A 12,723-nucleotide genomic window follows, 5' to 3' on the forward strand; every position below is an offset into this window, starting at 1 on the left:
CATGTCTAAGGAACATTCTATGGCACTATCCAAGATCAAGACATAATTTGATCTCTCAACTCTATCCCATTCTTCCCAATCCCATAACCACAATCTTAAGTAATTGCCACCTTCAATCACCTCCCTATGAGGTCTTTCAGTGTATAGAGTGCCCTCTCTAATTACTCTGTACATATTGCCTGATTAAGCAGTCTAATAAAGCTACCTTAAACCCCTCATGGGCCCTTTTACCCAGTTTTTTATGATAAAGGATAAATCATCCCATGCTTGTCATTCTAAATTCTTGATGATGTGAATTTACTTGCTCTATTCCTCATGCCAGGAATGCCCTACTCCCCAGACCCACCCCCACTACCCCATCTACCCCATGCTGACATGTTTCCATCCTTCAAGGAATGTTCCCATGAATCTTTCCCTGGTCCCTAAAGTTAGACAGGCTCTTCCCTTCATCTTTGCTCCTGATCTTTAAAAAGGCTGGCCTAGATTTCTATGGTCACTTTGTACCTATAGCCTAGTTATTCATCTATCTATCTACCTACCTACCTACCTACCTTTCTATCTATATTTCACCAGCCTTATTATTACACTACACTCCTTGAGGGTAATGCTTTTCATGCATGTCTGTATGGCTCCAAGATTAAGAGCACAGAATTTTGTTTCTGACTTTGTAAATATCAATAAAGGTTTTCTGAATGAAGGAGTAAATCTTTTTTTTTTTAAACCCTTACCTTCTGTCTTGGAGTTAATACTGTGTATTGGTTCCAAGGCAGAAGAGTGGTAAGGGCTAGGCAATGGGGTCAAGTGACTTGCCCAGGGTCACACAGCTGGGAAGTGTCTGAGGCCAGATTTGAACCTAGGACCTCCCGTCTCTAGGCCTGGTTTTCAATCCACTGAGCAACCCAGCTGTCCCTTAGGAGTAAATCTTTAATAACTGGACCAGGGTGCTTTTTCATTGGTTAACTCTCATCTTCTCTGACTCTAGAGCAGGGGTCCCCAAACTTTTTACACAGGGGGCCAGTTCACTGTCCCTCAGATTGTTGGAGGGTCGGACTATAAAAAAAAACCCTAAACAAATCTGCGTACTGCAGTCTGGGATAGCGGAGGCTGCAGCGCTGGCTGTGATGGGCCTGTCACACCTTGCACAGGCCCATCACCACCACCACTATACCGGGCAGCAGTATACACAGTGCGGAATCCCCTCCTCCAGATTGCCGCTCACCAATGCTGATGTCTTCCATTGTGCAGCCACATAATCCTTTGCATGCCTCCTTGTTCTCAATTCAGTTACTCTCAGAACAAGGTGCCAGGCAAAGGATTATGTCACTGGAAGTAGTACTGTATGTGAGCGACTCTGCCACACACAGTGCTCCTCTCACTGACCACCAAAGAAAGAGGTGCCCCTTCCGGAAGTGTGGTGGGGGCCAGATAAATGGCCTTAGGGGGCTGCATGTGGCCCGCAGGCCATAGTTTGGGGACTCTTGCTCTAGAGGCTTCTGAATCACTTGAAGAGATACTAAAGCTTTGTATTTGAACAGAATATTTATATTCTTTCATTACATTATTGCTGTTTCTTACCCTTGATTTAAGCATAACAATGGGGACCCAATCACAGAAAGATTTGGGATTTTCTTTGATTTAGTAAGGAGCACTAGAACCCAATTTCTCTTGATGATCTTTAATAAGCTTTTCTAATATTATATAACAAAGGCTAGGTTTCATGTTTTCTAAGTGTATCACCTTCCTATTCCTTGTTCTCTAATGCCATTCCTTAAAATTAGTACATAGGAACGTGGCCTTCCTTTTTCAATTAGACACATTTTCATTAAGTGTCTCAAGCTTACCTTTGTGTATATATTTTACACTTTACAAAATACTGTCCTCACAACCACCTTATGAAGTAGACACAAGTACCAAAGTTCTCACTTGATCAATGAGGAAAGAGAGGTGCAGGATCTCTCTTTGGTAGCCCATTTCCTAGACATCAGAGCCATGGTGGACCCCTAGGTTTTCTGTCTCTAGTGGCTCTTTGCCACATTATATCCTTCTCATGGGCAGAACCTTAAATTTAGAACCTGGAGAAATACAAAAAGGTAGATTATATATTCTGGCTCTCACCAATGGAGGTTGTAGCTAAGAAGGGAATATACCAAGTACATAGCTGTACTAAATAAATGTCCAGAAGAGGGTCTAAGCTCAATGTCTGAACTCCCAAATGGAAAAGGTTAATTTCTGAAAACCATGTAGGAGAGACAGAGTTTGGTGGGGAGTGAAAAACCCACGGTTCTAGAAACCATAGCTTCTTGTTTTTTTCTAAGACAAGAGGATTGATTTTGCCACCTTTACCTGTAAAGTTACCCCCACCCTCACCCCAGGAAAAAGTGATCACCCAGCAGAGGCTCCAAAGCACTACTTGGGCGATAGAGCACTGTTGCCTTAAGGCTGCCTGGGAATCACTTGAAATTACAAAAGCCATTTAGTGAATCTGTGCCAACAGCATAACCAGGTCACGAGGGGAAGTTGGCTGGGGGAATGTTTTTTTGTATCTGTCAGTTTAGTCAGTATCTCCTTTCTTCATAAGGAATTTAAAATGATAAAACACAAACATGAAGTCTGTCATTGAAAGGAAAATGACAGGACCCATCAGACTTGAATCAGAAAGTGATCATTTATATATTTGAATTCACTTAGTAGATTACTCTAACATTACTATGTTCTTTATGGATTCTTGTAACATATAATAAAAACAGCCAAAAGAGATAAAATAGTTATATTTTACAGAGTGTTTTACAAATACTAACTCACTTGAACCTCAAAACAATACTGTAAGGCAGCCAAATATTATTATTCCCTCATTTTCCATGAGGAAGAAAAGTGGTTTGGATATGGTACTCCAAAACACAAACACAGCTCCCTCCATTTCATAAAAGAAAACATTTTACAGCACACGTTGATTTATGTAATAACTTGTAAATAATTTTCCTATCTATAAATCATAACCTGTTACCTAGGTTGAATCCTTGGAAATAGGCTATAGACTTTGGAAGGGGTAGTTTACCTTTAATCATCTTGGGCAAGCAATGTTTAGAAAAAATATTCTCTAATTACACAGTACCCTTTTAAGATAAATTAGTGCTTCTCATCCAGGAGCAAAATCAGGCTCCCTACCAATCAGGATATTCCCAGTTTTAGAAATGACACTCATAGGAGTTTCCCAAAGTTGGAGAGGAGGCCTAGAAAAGATCTTTTATCAAGATTTCCTAGATAACCCTAATTCAGAGTAACTTCATCTATCTCATAACATTTTAGGTCTCAAATCCAGTTTCAGACAAGCCCTAGCTTTATGACTCTAGGCCAATCACTTAACCTGTCTGCTTCAGTTTCCTCAACTGTAAAATGAGAATAACAATAGTACCTACTTCACAGGGGTTTTGTGAGGATCAAATGAGATAATATTTGAATAGCATAGTGCCTGGCATATATAGATGCTATCTAAGTGAGTATTCCCTTCCTATTACCTATTCCTATTAACCACCAACTAATTGCTGCATGACTAGTCCATTCCCTTTTCCAGTCATATGTCCTTGATATTATACTATTTTTTGTGCACAAAGTAATATCATACAAGTATCTCACATGTGTATTATACACTAAAACATCATCATAAATGTTCAGAATATACAATATAACTAAAAGATATTCCACTTGTAGCTTGCAAAGAAGAAAAGTTTGAATGGCAGAAGGGGCTAGGATAGAATGTGAAATAAATAAGGACAAAGAAATTCTTAAGGTAATTGAGAAGATATTGATATTATGAAGGTGAGACTGAATTTGGAGATATCCAGAAGGAAAAATTAAAGAAGTAAAAGAAGAATGATTTGATCCATTCCCCAGAATCAGCCTAGAGAAGCTGAAAGACTGGCCCAAGGCCAGTGCAGGTTCTTCTTCCAACTTCTTCCTTCCCATCTTAAAAAAGTGGACAATAGGATTGAATCTAGATCCAGGCCACCCTCTTACGTCCTTGACCCCCACTCATCCCAGAAGAGAAGGAGAATGACCAAAGCCCAATGGACCTCCTTCTTCAATTACCTACCTTCCTTTTTCTTTCCAGCCTGGTGGAACAGCTGGGTGACTAAGTCTTGCATCTCACATTTCTGGCTAAGTTGGCTATGTGAAAGGTCTTAAGGGAGCCTAGCTCTTAATACAGGCACCAGAAAATATATGAAGAAGATAATGCATAGAACAAAAATGAAGAAAACATAAGAGAAACAGAAGCAAATTAATTCACAAAAAATAAATCCACAAGAACTATAAAAACTGCTGAAATAAATTAAGATAAAAGAATGAGATTAAATATGAAATAAGAAATTTAAAGAAGAAAATCAGGAGAAAAAATAGCTTAGAAAAGGAAGTAGAATATTTTGCCCAAGTGGTAGAATTCCTAAAAAGAGTGGAACAGTTAGAACTCAGCAACTCCATGAGGCAAGAATATCAAAACAAAATTAAAAGACTGAAAAATAGAATGGGAAATGTCAGATATTTATACTAAAAAGTAAGTGAACAGGTAAAAAAGTGATCATTTAAGACTCATATTTCCTGAAAGCTATGATCAGAGGGAAACTGAATTTTGTATTTCAAGAAATCATAAAAAAATTGCTTTGATTTAATAGAAACAAAGGGCAAAGTGAATAAAAGAATCCCAATTACCAAAGATACTCCAAAATGAAAACATGCATGATTGTCATTGCCAAAATTCAGAGCTTTAACATCAAAGAAAAAAATATATGTAGTCAGAAACAGAGAGTTCAAGGACCAATGAATCAGACAGAATCACATAAGGCAATGTTATAACAACTATAAAAGAGAGAAAATCTTGGAATGTGAGGTTAAAAGACAAAAAAAAAAAGGTTTACAATCAAAAATGATATAGCCTATAAAATTAAGTATTAACTGAAGAGAGAAAAATGGGACTTTATTAAAATATAGAACTTTCAAATATTCCTAAAGAAAACATCAGAACAAAACAGAAATTCTGGAATGTGGAACATAGAATCCAAGAGAAAGCTAGGAAGATAATTATATTTGGGCAAAGGGATTAAATGATGATGAAGGGTTTACATTACAATAATTGGAAAGGACACATATATCCCTTCAAAATCTCAAGGTCTTCAAGGATCACACAAAGGTAATTAGGTAATATAAAAAGTCATTCTATAAGACAAATATTGTCCTGATATCTAAACCAACTAGAGAGAAAGCAGAGAAAGAAAATTATAGCAACTGTGGGAGGTTAATGGAGCCCAGATCTCTCAGGAACATCAAGAACATCTAGAGGGCAGCTGAGTAACACAGTGGATTGAGAGAGCCAGGTCTAGAGACATGAGGTCCTAGGTTCAAATCTGGCCTCAGATACTTCCTAGCTGTGTGACCCTGGGCAAGTCACTTAACCCTCATTGCCTAGCCCTTACCACTCTTCTGCCTTAGAATACACAGTATTGATTCTAAGGCAGAAGGCAAGGATTTAAAACAACAAACAACAACCCAACAACAAAATATCAAGTTCTAAAATTACACCAAAAGGAACACTCGATAAACTCCTCCATCTAGTCCAGAAATTCACAAAACATATTAGGGTCACAAATTTACAGAGGGATGTAGCTATATTGATCCAGCCTTTCTGGAAAGAAATTTGGAACTATGCCCCCAAAGTTACTATACTATACATACCTTTTAATTCCAAGATACCACTGGTAGGGTTGATCAAAGAAAGAGAGCACTTTAGCACTTTGTGTTAAAGCAAAAAACTGAAAACAACAGAGGATGCCTACTGAAAGGGGACTGGCTAAACAAATTATGGTATATAGATGTTTGTAGAATTAGACATTCCTGGCATTGTAGAATATTACAATGATGTAAAAAATGACAGAAAAGGGTAGTTTCAGAGAAATCTTGAGGAAATAATACAATATGAAGTAAAAAGAACCAAGAGAACAATTCTGCATTCATTCTAACAAGATGAACTGTATTAAAACTATATATACATGAGGGGGCAGCTAAGTGGCTCAGTGGATTGAGAGCAAGGCCTAGAGATGGGAGGACTTGGGTTCAAATGTAGCCTCAGAAACTTCCTATGTGACATGGGGCAAGTCACTTAACCTCTCACTCCTACCCTCTTTGCTTAGCTCTTACTATTCTTTTGCCTTGGAACCACAACATAGTATTCATTCTAAGATGGAAGGTATGGGTTTTTAAAAAAAACAAAACAAAAATATAGATGCATTTGGGTAAACCTAGGAATCAGCATGGGAAAGCATTGATGGAGCACATTCTAACTGAATGTCAATGGAGGCAGAAAACAAAAACAACAGATAATTTCAGTGGACCAACAAGGATGGCAGAGAGACATGATAATGGTAATTATATAAAATTTCCAATTATCTAGACATCTTATGGAGTTCTTTCTCAAAAGTAGAAGCAAAAACAATTCTTGACTCAATAGTAGTATCATCCTTCAAAGGTGGAACAAGAGAAAATTCTATTTCACCAACAGGGCAAATGGCTACTGGGAAGGAAATAACAAACAGCTAAGGAGGAGAAGGAATGGATAGGGTCTCTGATAAAGAAGACTGGTACACCTGATATGCACCCTAGATTTTGAATAGATTCAAATTCACTGGAAGGCTATGTTGATTCCTATAAACTAAAAAGTCTACAGGGAAAGTCATGCCACTAGAGCTGAGAGGTTTTCAAGAATTAAATCTTGAAGCCAAAAAGATATGTAGTTCTGGATCAGGAAAAGGGACAGCTTTTCTTAAGATGTGAATGCACAGGGAATTAGAATTTGCCAACACTCTAAATTAAAAAAAAAAAACAACTATATATAAAGAAGATGGAAGCAAGGGCAGGTAAGCAGGTAAATACAAAAAGAAGGTATAGTACTTGTAAGGTCAAACTCAAGATCACTAAATTTCAAACTAAGGGCTAGTGAGGAAAACTAAAATAATGATTTATTTTATTTATTTCTGATATTGAGGGAAAGAGGTAGATCAAAGAAAGAACGTCCAGTGTTTGGGAGAAATGGCAGAGATTCCCATTCTCAACTTTTGAGTTTTGGCTTTTCTACCAAAGAAAATGATCTTTGGACTAGAAAGGAGAGAATAAAAATGGCTAATAGGAAATTGATACCTAAGATAAGTAAGGAGATGGTAAGAGCTACTTTTGTTGAATTCAAGTCACTTGTCTAGGTTTGGGCCAATTTTGAAAGAACAAGGAGATGTGACTATGAGTCACTAGTGGTAAGTGATAAGCCGAACAATGTTAGAGAATAGGAAAAGTACAATGGAGAAGGGAAATTAACCAAGTTTCAAAAAAAAGAGGGGAAAAAAACATGTAAACTATAGGTCAGTGACTTTGATTTGGGTTCTGGGCAATGTTTTAAGATGTACTATTAAAGAGAGAGCTTATGAACATTTAGGAAAGGAAATAGTGACAACAAAGAGCCTGTATGTTTCACCAAAAATAAGTACATATTCCCTTTTTGACAATGTTTCTATATCAAGTAGGTATTTCATTTTGAGCTTAGCAAAGCAATGCACAAAGTCTCTTATGTGATTTCTATAGAAAAGATGGCAAGATACAGGCTAGACAACAAAAAGGATTAAGAACTTACTCAAATGCCTGGACAAAGAATAACCATTAATGGTTTTGTGTCAACTAGTGTTTGACTCTATACAGTTTAACATTTTAGATAATGACTTGGATAAAGGCACAGATAGCAAGCTTATCAAATCTGTAGATGACACAAAACTAGGAATAGCTAATACATTATATGACAGAGTCAGGATCTAATAAGATTCTTGACAGGCTAGAATCTATTAAGATGGGTTGAAATCAGGAGAATATTGTATACAGAGACTGATACACTGTGGTACAATCGAATGTAATGGACTTCTCTCTACTAGCAGCAGTGCAATGGTCCAGAACAATTCAGAGGGATTATGTGAAAGAACGCTATCCACATTCAGAGGAAAAACTGTGGGAATAGAAACACAGAAGAAAAACAACTGCTTGACCACATGAGTCTATGGGGATATGATTAGGGATGTAGACTCTAAACAAAATCACCCTAGTGCAAATGTTAATAATATGGAAATAGGTTTTGATCAAAGACACATGTAAAACCCAGTGGAATTGCATGCCGGCTACGGGAGGGAGTGGGGGGAGGAGAGGGAAAGAACATGATTCTTGTAACCAGGGAAAAATATTCTAAATTGACTAATTAAATAACATTTCCAAAAAAGAATAAATAAATAAATAAATAAATAAATAATTAAATAAATAAATAGCACTATAGATACATTATGGCACAAAATTAAATTGAATTACTTTTTAAAAAAAAGGTTGGCTATGGTCTTCTCCATTAATGGCGGTGTAATGTCCCTGAACAATTTGCAGGGATCTAGGAGAAAAAAACACTATTCATAAGCAAAGGATAAACTATGGGAGTGGAAACACCGAGGAAAAGCAACTGCCTGAATACAGCGGTTGAGGGGACATAACAGAGGAGAGACTCAAAATGAACACTCTAATGCAAATATTATCAACAAAGCAATGGGTTCAAATCAAGAAAACATCTAATGCCCGGTGGATTTACGCGTCGGCTATGGGGGGTGGGGGGGGAGGAAAAGAAAATTATCTATGTCTTTAATGAATAATGCTTGGAAATGATCAAATAAAATATATTAAAAAAAAAAAAGATGGGCTGAATCCAGTAAGATGAAATTTAATACGGACAAACATTTAGGTTTGAAAATTTGACTTCACAAATCCAAGAGATGAGAGGTCTAGATAAACAAGCTCTGGGGATTATAGAGACTACAAGTCCACCCTACACAATATGGTAGCCAGAGGGGTTAATGAAGCCCTGGGCTTCCTTAATAGCTTCCAAGAATAAAGAAATGATGGTCTTCTTATGATCCTTTCCAGTCAGGTCCAATGCTGGACACTCCATTTTAAGAAGGATACTGATAGGTTGGAAAGCAACCAGAAAATAGCAACTGAGGTGAAGGGTCACATAATATGAAAATCAACTGAACAAACTGGTGATACTGAACCTGAAGAAGAGAAGATTAATAGGGGGATATGAGAGCTGCATTCCAGTGTCTGAAGAGTTTTCACTTAGAATTAGGGATTAGACTTGTTCTGCTTGCCCCCAGAGACAGAACTAGGAACAATGTGTATATGTTACAGAGGCAAATTCAGAATAGATGTAAGGAAAAACCTAAAAACTAGAGCTATCCAAAAGTAGAATGAGCTGCTTCAGGAAATGTGGGTTTTCCCTCATTAGATATCTTTAAGTAAGGGTTGACCATTTGTCAGGTATTTCATAAAAGAGCTTCTTTTTCTGATATGGGTTGGACTACATGGTCCCTGAGAATCCTGCCAACTGAAACCTTGTGATTCTTTGTGTTTCTATACACTGCATAAGAAAGGTCCAAAGCAAAGTGCTAGGAGAGATTCAAGGAGGAAGAGATTGTCTATCTGGGTGGGGAAAGGGGCAGGGATCTTTCCCCCTGATCTGATGTTAAGATTTCAAGGAAAGGATAAATGGCTTCTCCCACAAAAATGACTTGGGCACAGGAGATAGTTCAAGAGCAATCCAGTCACTTTATAGATGAGGAAAACAAGATCCTAAGATGTACAATGTTGTTCTATGTCAAATGAAGTTGGTGCTAGAACTCCGGTATAATCTTAACTTCACCTCCATCCTTCCTCTGAACTCCACAGCCAAATGTTGCTTTTTAAGCCTGTAGCTAGGTCAGGATTGGTATCACACAGAGTAATGGATTTGGAATCAAAACACCAGGTGGTAAATCTTGCTACTAACTACTCATGTGATTCTGGGGAACTAGTTTAACTTCTCTGGATCTGATCTGTAAAAAAGAGTGAGTTAGATTGAAGGATCACTGAGATTCTTTTCAGCTTGAGCTACACATTCAGGACATCTGGCTAGTCCAGAATCCTGTAAGGGAAAGCCAAGAACTCGCCTTATTTTTCCAGCACTTCCTTCAAGGAAAGCTAGTTTCAATCATGGCAACACTCTTCCCTCTACACAATACCCCTCCCTTATGACAGAGAGTAAAGCAACTAAAATATGCTCTTGATAGCTTTGCCAGGAGTAAGAAGTTAAATACTTTCAAATCACAAACTTTTAAAGCTAGAAGGAAGTTCAGAGCTCATCATCAGGTTCAACCCCTTCATTATCTCCTGGAAGAAACTAAGGCCAAAGGAGGTCAATAACTGGCTCAGAATCCTACTAATTAGCTAGTAGGTGGGCAGGCTATAAAAGAAATTAATTCAGTGATTCTAAAACCTACTCTCCTACAGTTTTTGTTACTAAGGCATAAAGTTAGATCCTGGTAAAATAACTGATATTTATTTCAGGGATCAGGTTTGTCAACAAAACTGTACACATAGGATTCTGCATGTCTAATTATGGCATGTTGACAAACCTGATCCCTACCTAAAAAGGAAGGCAGTTACCAAACTTACTTTTAAGCAGAGAAATGTAGGGGGAGCAACACTGAACTGGGGATCTAGAGATCTTGGTTTGACTTATAATCATATCACTAACCAGCTAGGTGACTATGGGCAAATCAACTGACCACTGTGGGAGACCTCTGGACATGGAGCAGTTGGAACTGATTATCTCTAAAAACCCTTCCAGCTCTAACATTTTATGCCCTAAGTGCCTTCCCAGCTCTGATGTTCTCTGTTCTAAGGACCTTCCCAGCTCTGGCATTCCTCATTCTAAGAGCCCTCCCAGTTCTGAAATTTTGTATTCTAAGGGACTTTCCAGTTCAGACATTCAATATTCTGAGGGCCCTCCCAGCTTTAACAGTCTGTGTTCTAAGGTCTCTCCCAAATCTGACATTCTCTGTTCTAAACTCTCTCCCAGCTCTGACATTCTCTGTTCTAAGGTCTCTCCCTGCTCTGACATTCTCTGTTCTAAGGTCTCTCCCAGCTCTGACATTCTCTGCTCTAAGGTCTCTCCCAGCTCTGACATTCTCTGTTCTAAGCCCTCTCCCAGCTCTGACATTCTCTATTCTAAGGTCTCTCCCAGCTCTGACATTCTCTGTTCTAAGCTCTCTCCCAGCTCTGATATTCTGTGTTCTAAGGTCTCTCCCTGCTCTGACATTCTCTGTTCTAAGGTCTCTCCCAGCTCTGACATTCTCTGTTCTAAAGTCTCTCCCAGCTCTGATGTTCTCTGTTCTAAGGTCTCTCCCAGCTCTGACATTCTCTGTTCTAAGGACCTCCCAGTTCTGACATTCTGGGTTCTCAGGGCCCTCCCAGAACTGACAGTCTATATTCTAAGGACTTTCCTTGCTCTATTAGTCTTATGTTCGAAGGTCAATTTCAGTGTTATAACACTTGTTTAAACAGAATTTACTGCCTGCTCTAAATTTTGCTAAATGCAATTAGAAATTATATTCTCATTTCCCTATGTGAAGGAAGGCAGGTTGAACTAAATGATATATAAAAGTTAAGTCCTATGATCAAATGTGACCTCTGTCATAAGAACTACAGATACTACTAGTTGAACAATAGCCCCTGATGGGTGTAAAGAATGAGTACCACAAGCTTAAAAGATGAATCTTTTCCCTCTTGCAGCAAGGACAGAAGTAAACCAAGGAAAGGCAATTTTGCTTCAATATTTCTGTAATGGAATGATTTCTATTTTCATACTAACCACCTTATCACCTGTGGCCTATACTACTGCAATAAGCTCCTAAAACAGCCTTCTCGCTCACTTATCTCTCTCTCATCCGTCATCCTGTTATCCACATGCTGCCATATCAATCTTCTTAAAACTGATTTGATGTTGTCAATGATCCCTGTTCAAGAACTTGCAGAGGCTCATTCTTGTCTTCTGAAGAATAAACTTCGATACCTTCGAATTCCAAGTCTTCCACCATCCAGTCTCTCTCTAGTTGTCATCAGCATGGTGCATTGGCAAGAGGACTGGACTGGAAGCCAGAAGACCAAACTTAGAATTCTGGTCTAGCACTTATGAGCTGTGTGACTTCAGACAAAACACTGAACCTCCCTAGTCCTTCAAGTTCCCCATCAGCAAAATGAGGTACTGGAACTAGAGGATTTCTAGAGTCCCTTCTAACCCTAACGTGTTATTTCTTAACCCTGCCCAAAAAGGAATCTCCTCTATAATACTGTCAATAAGTAGTCATCTATAGTCCAGGTCTGCCTGAAGACCGCCACTGATGGAAAACACATTATTTACCTCCTTAGGCATTTATCATCGCACTTCAGAGTAACCCTAATAGAAGTTTTTCCTTCTATCTTTGCCAAAATTTAATTCCCTAACTTCCCTGTTTCTATACTCAGAGGCCATAACAAACAAATTTGATCCCTCTTCCAAAGCTCTTCAAATACCTAGACGGCTATCAAAGTCTACCCCAGTGTTTTCTCTTCAACCTTCCCATATGGTATAGTTTCTAGCTCACATAATTCTGGTCCTTCTCATCATCATACTTTATTCTTGACCTTCTAGATTTCAAAATCATGCCTCAACTGCAGTCTCCTCCTAGAACTTCCCTTAGCTCTGAAAGCCTGGCTCTTCCTCCCACTCCTGTGGCCAACTCACATGGAATGTCCCTTTTCCCAATGGTGAATTCCTCTTGGGGACTTCATTTTGTGAAAAGGCAGAGA

General features: G+C 38.4%; 1 protein-coding gene and 1 non-coding gene across 4 annotated transcripts in view; both read right to left on the reverse strand.

Moving 5' to 3' along the window:
- MACO1 (macoilin 1) overlaps positions 1-12,723 on the reverse strand; it is a 78,216-nt gene that overhangs the window by 29,304 nt on the left and 36,189 nt on the right. The gene's annotated exons all lie outside the window — the stretch shown is intronic.
- Positions 1,253-1,315, reverse strand: MIR12297A (microRNA mir-12297a). The gene has a single exon (NR_162913.1). It is a non-coding gene; the product is annotated as a microRNA mir-12297a (primary transcript).

Source organism: Monodelphis domestica, chromosome 4 (assembly GCF_027887165.1).
Source record: "Monodelphis domestica isolate mMonDom1 chromosome 4, mMonDom1.pri, whole genome shotgun sequence".
Taxonomy (NCBI): Eukaryota; Metazoa; Chordata; class Mammalia; order Didelphimorphia; family Didelphidae; genus Monodelphis; species Monodelphis domestica.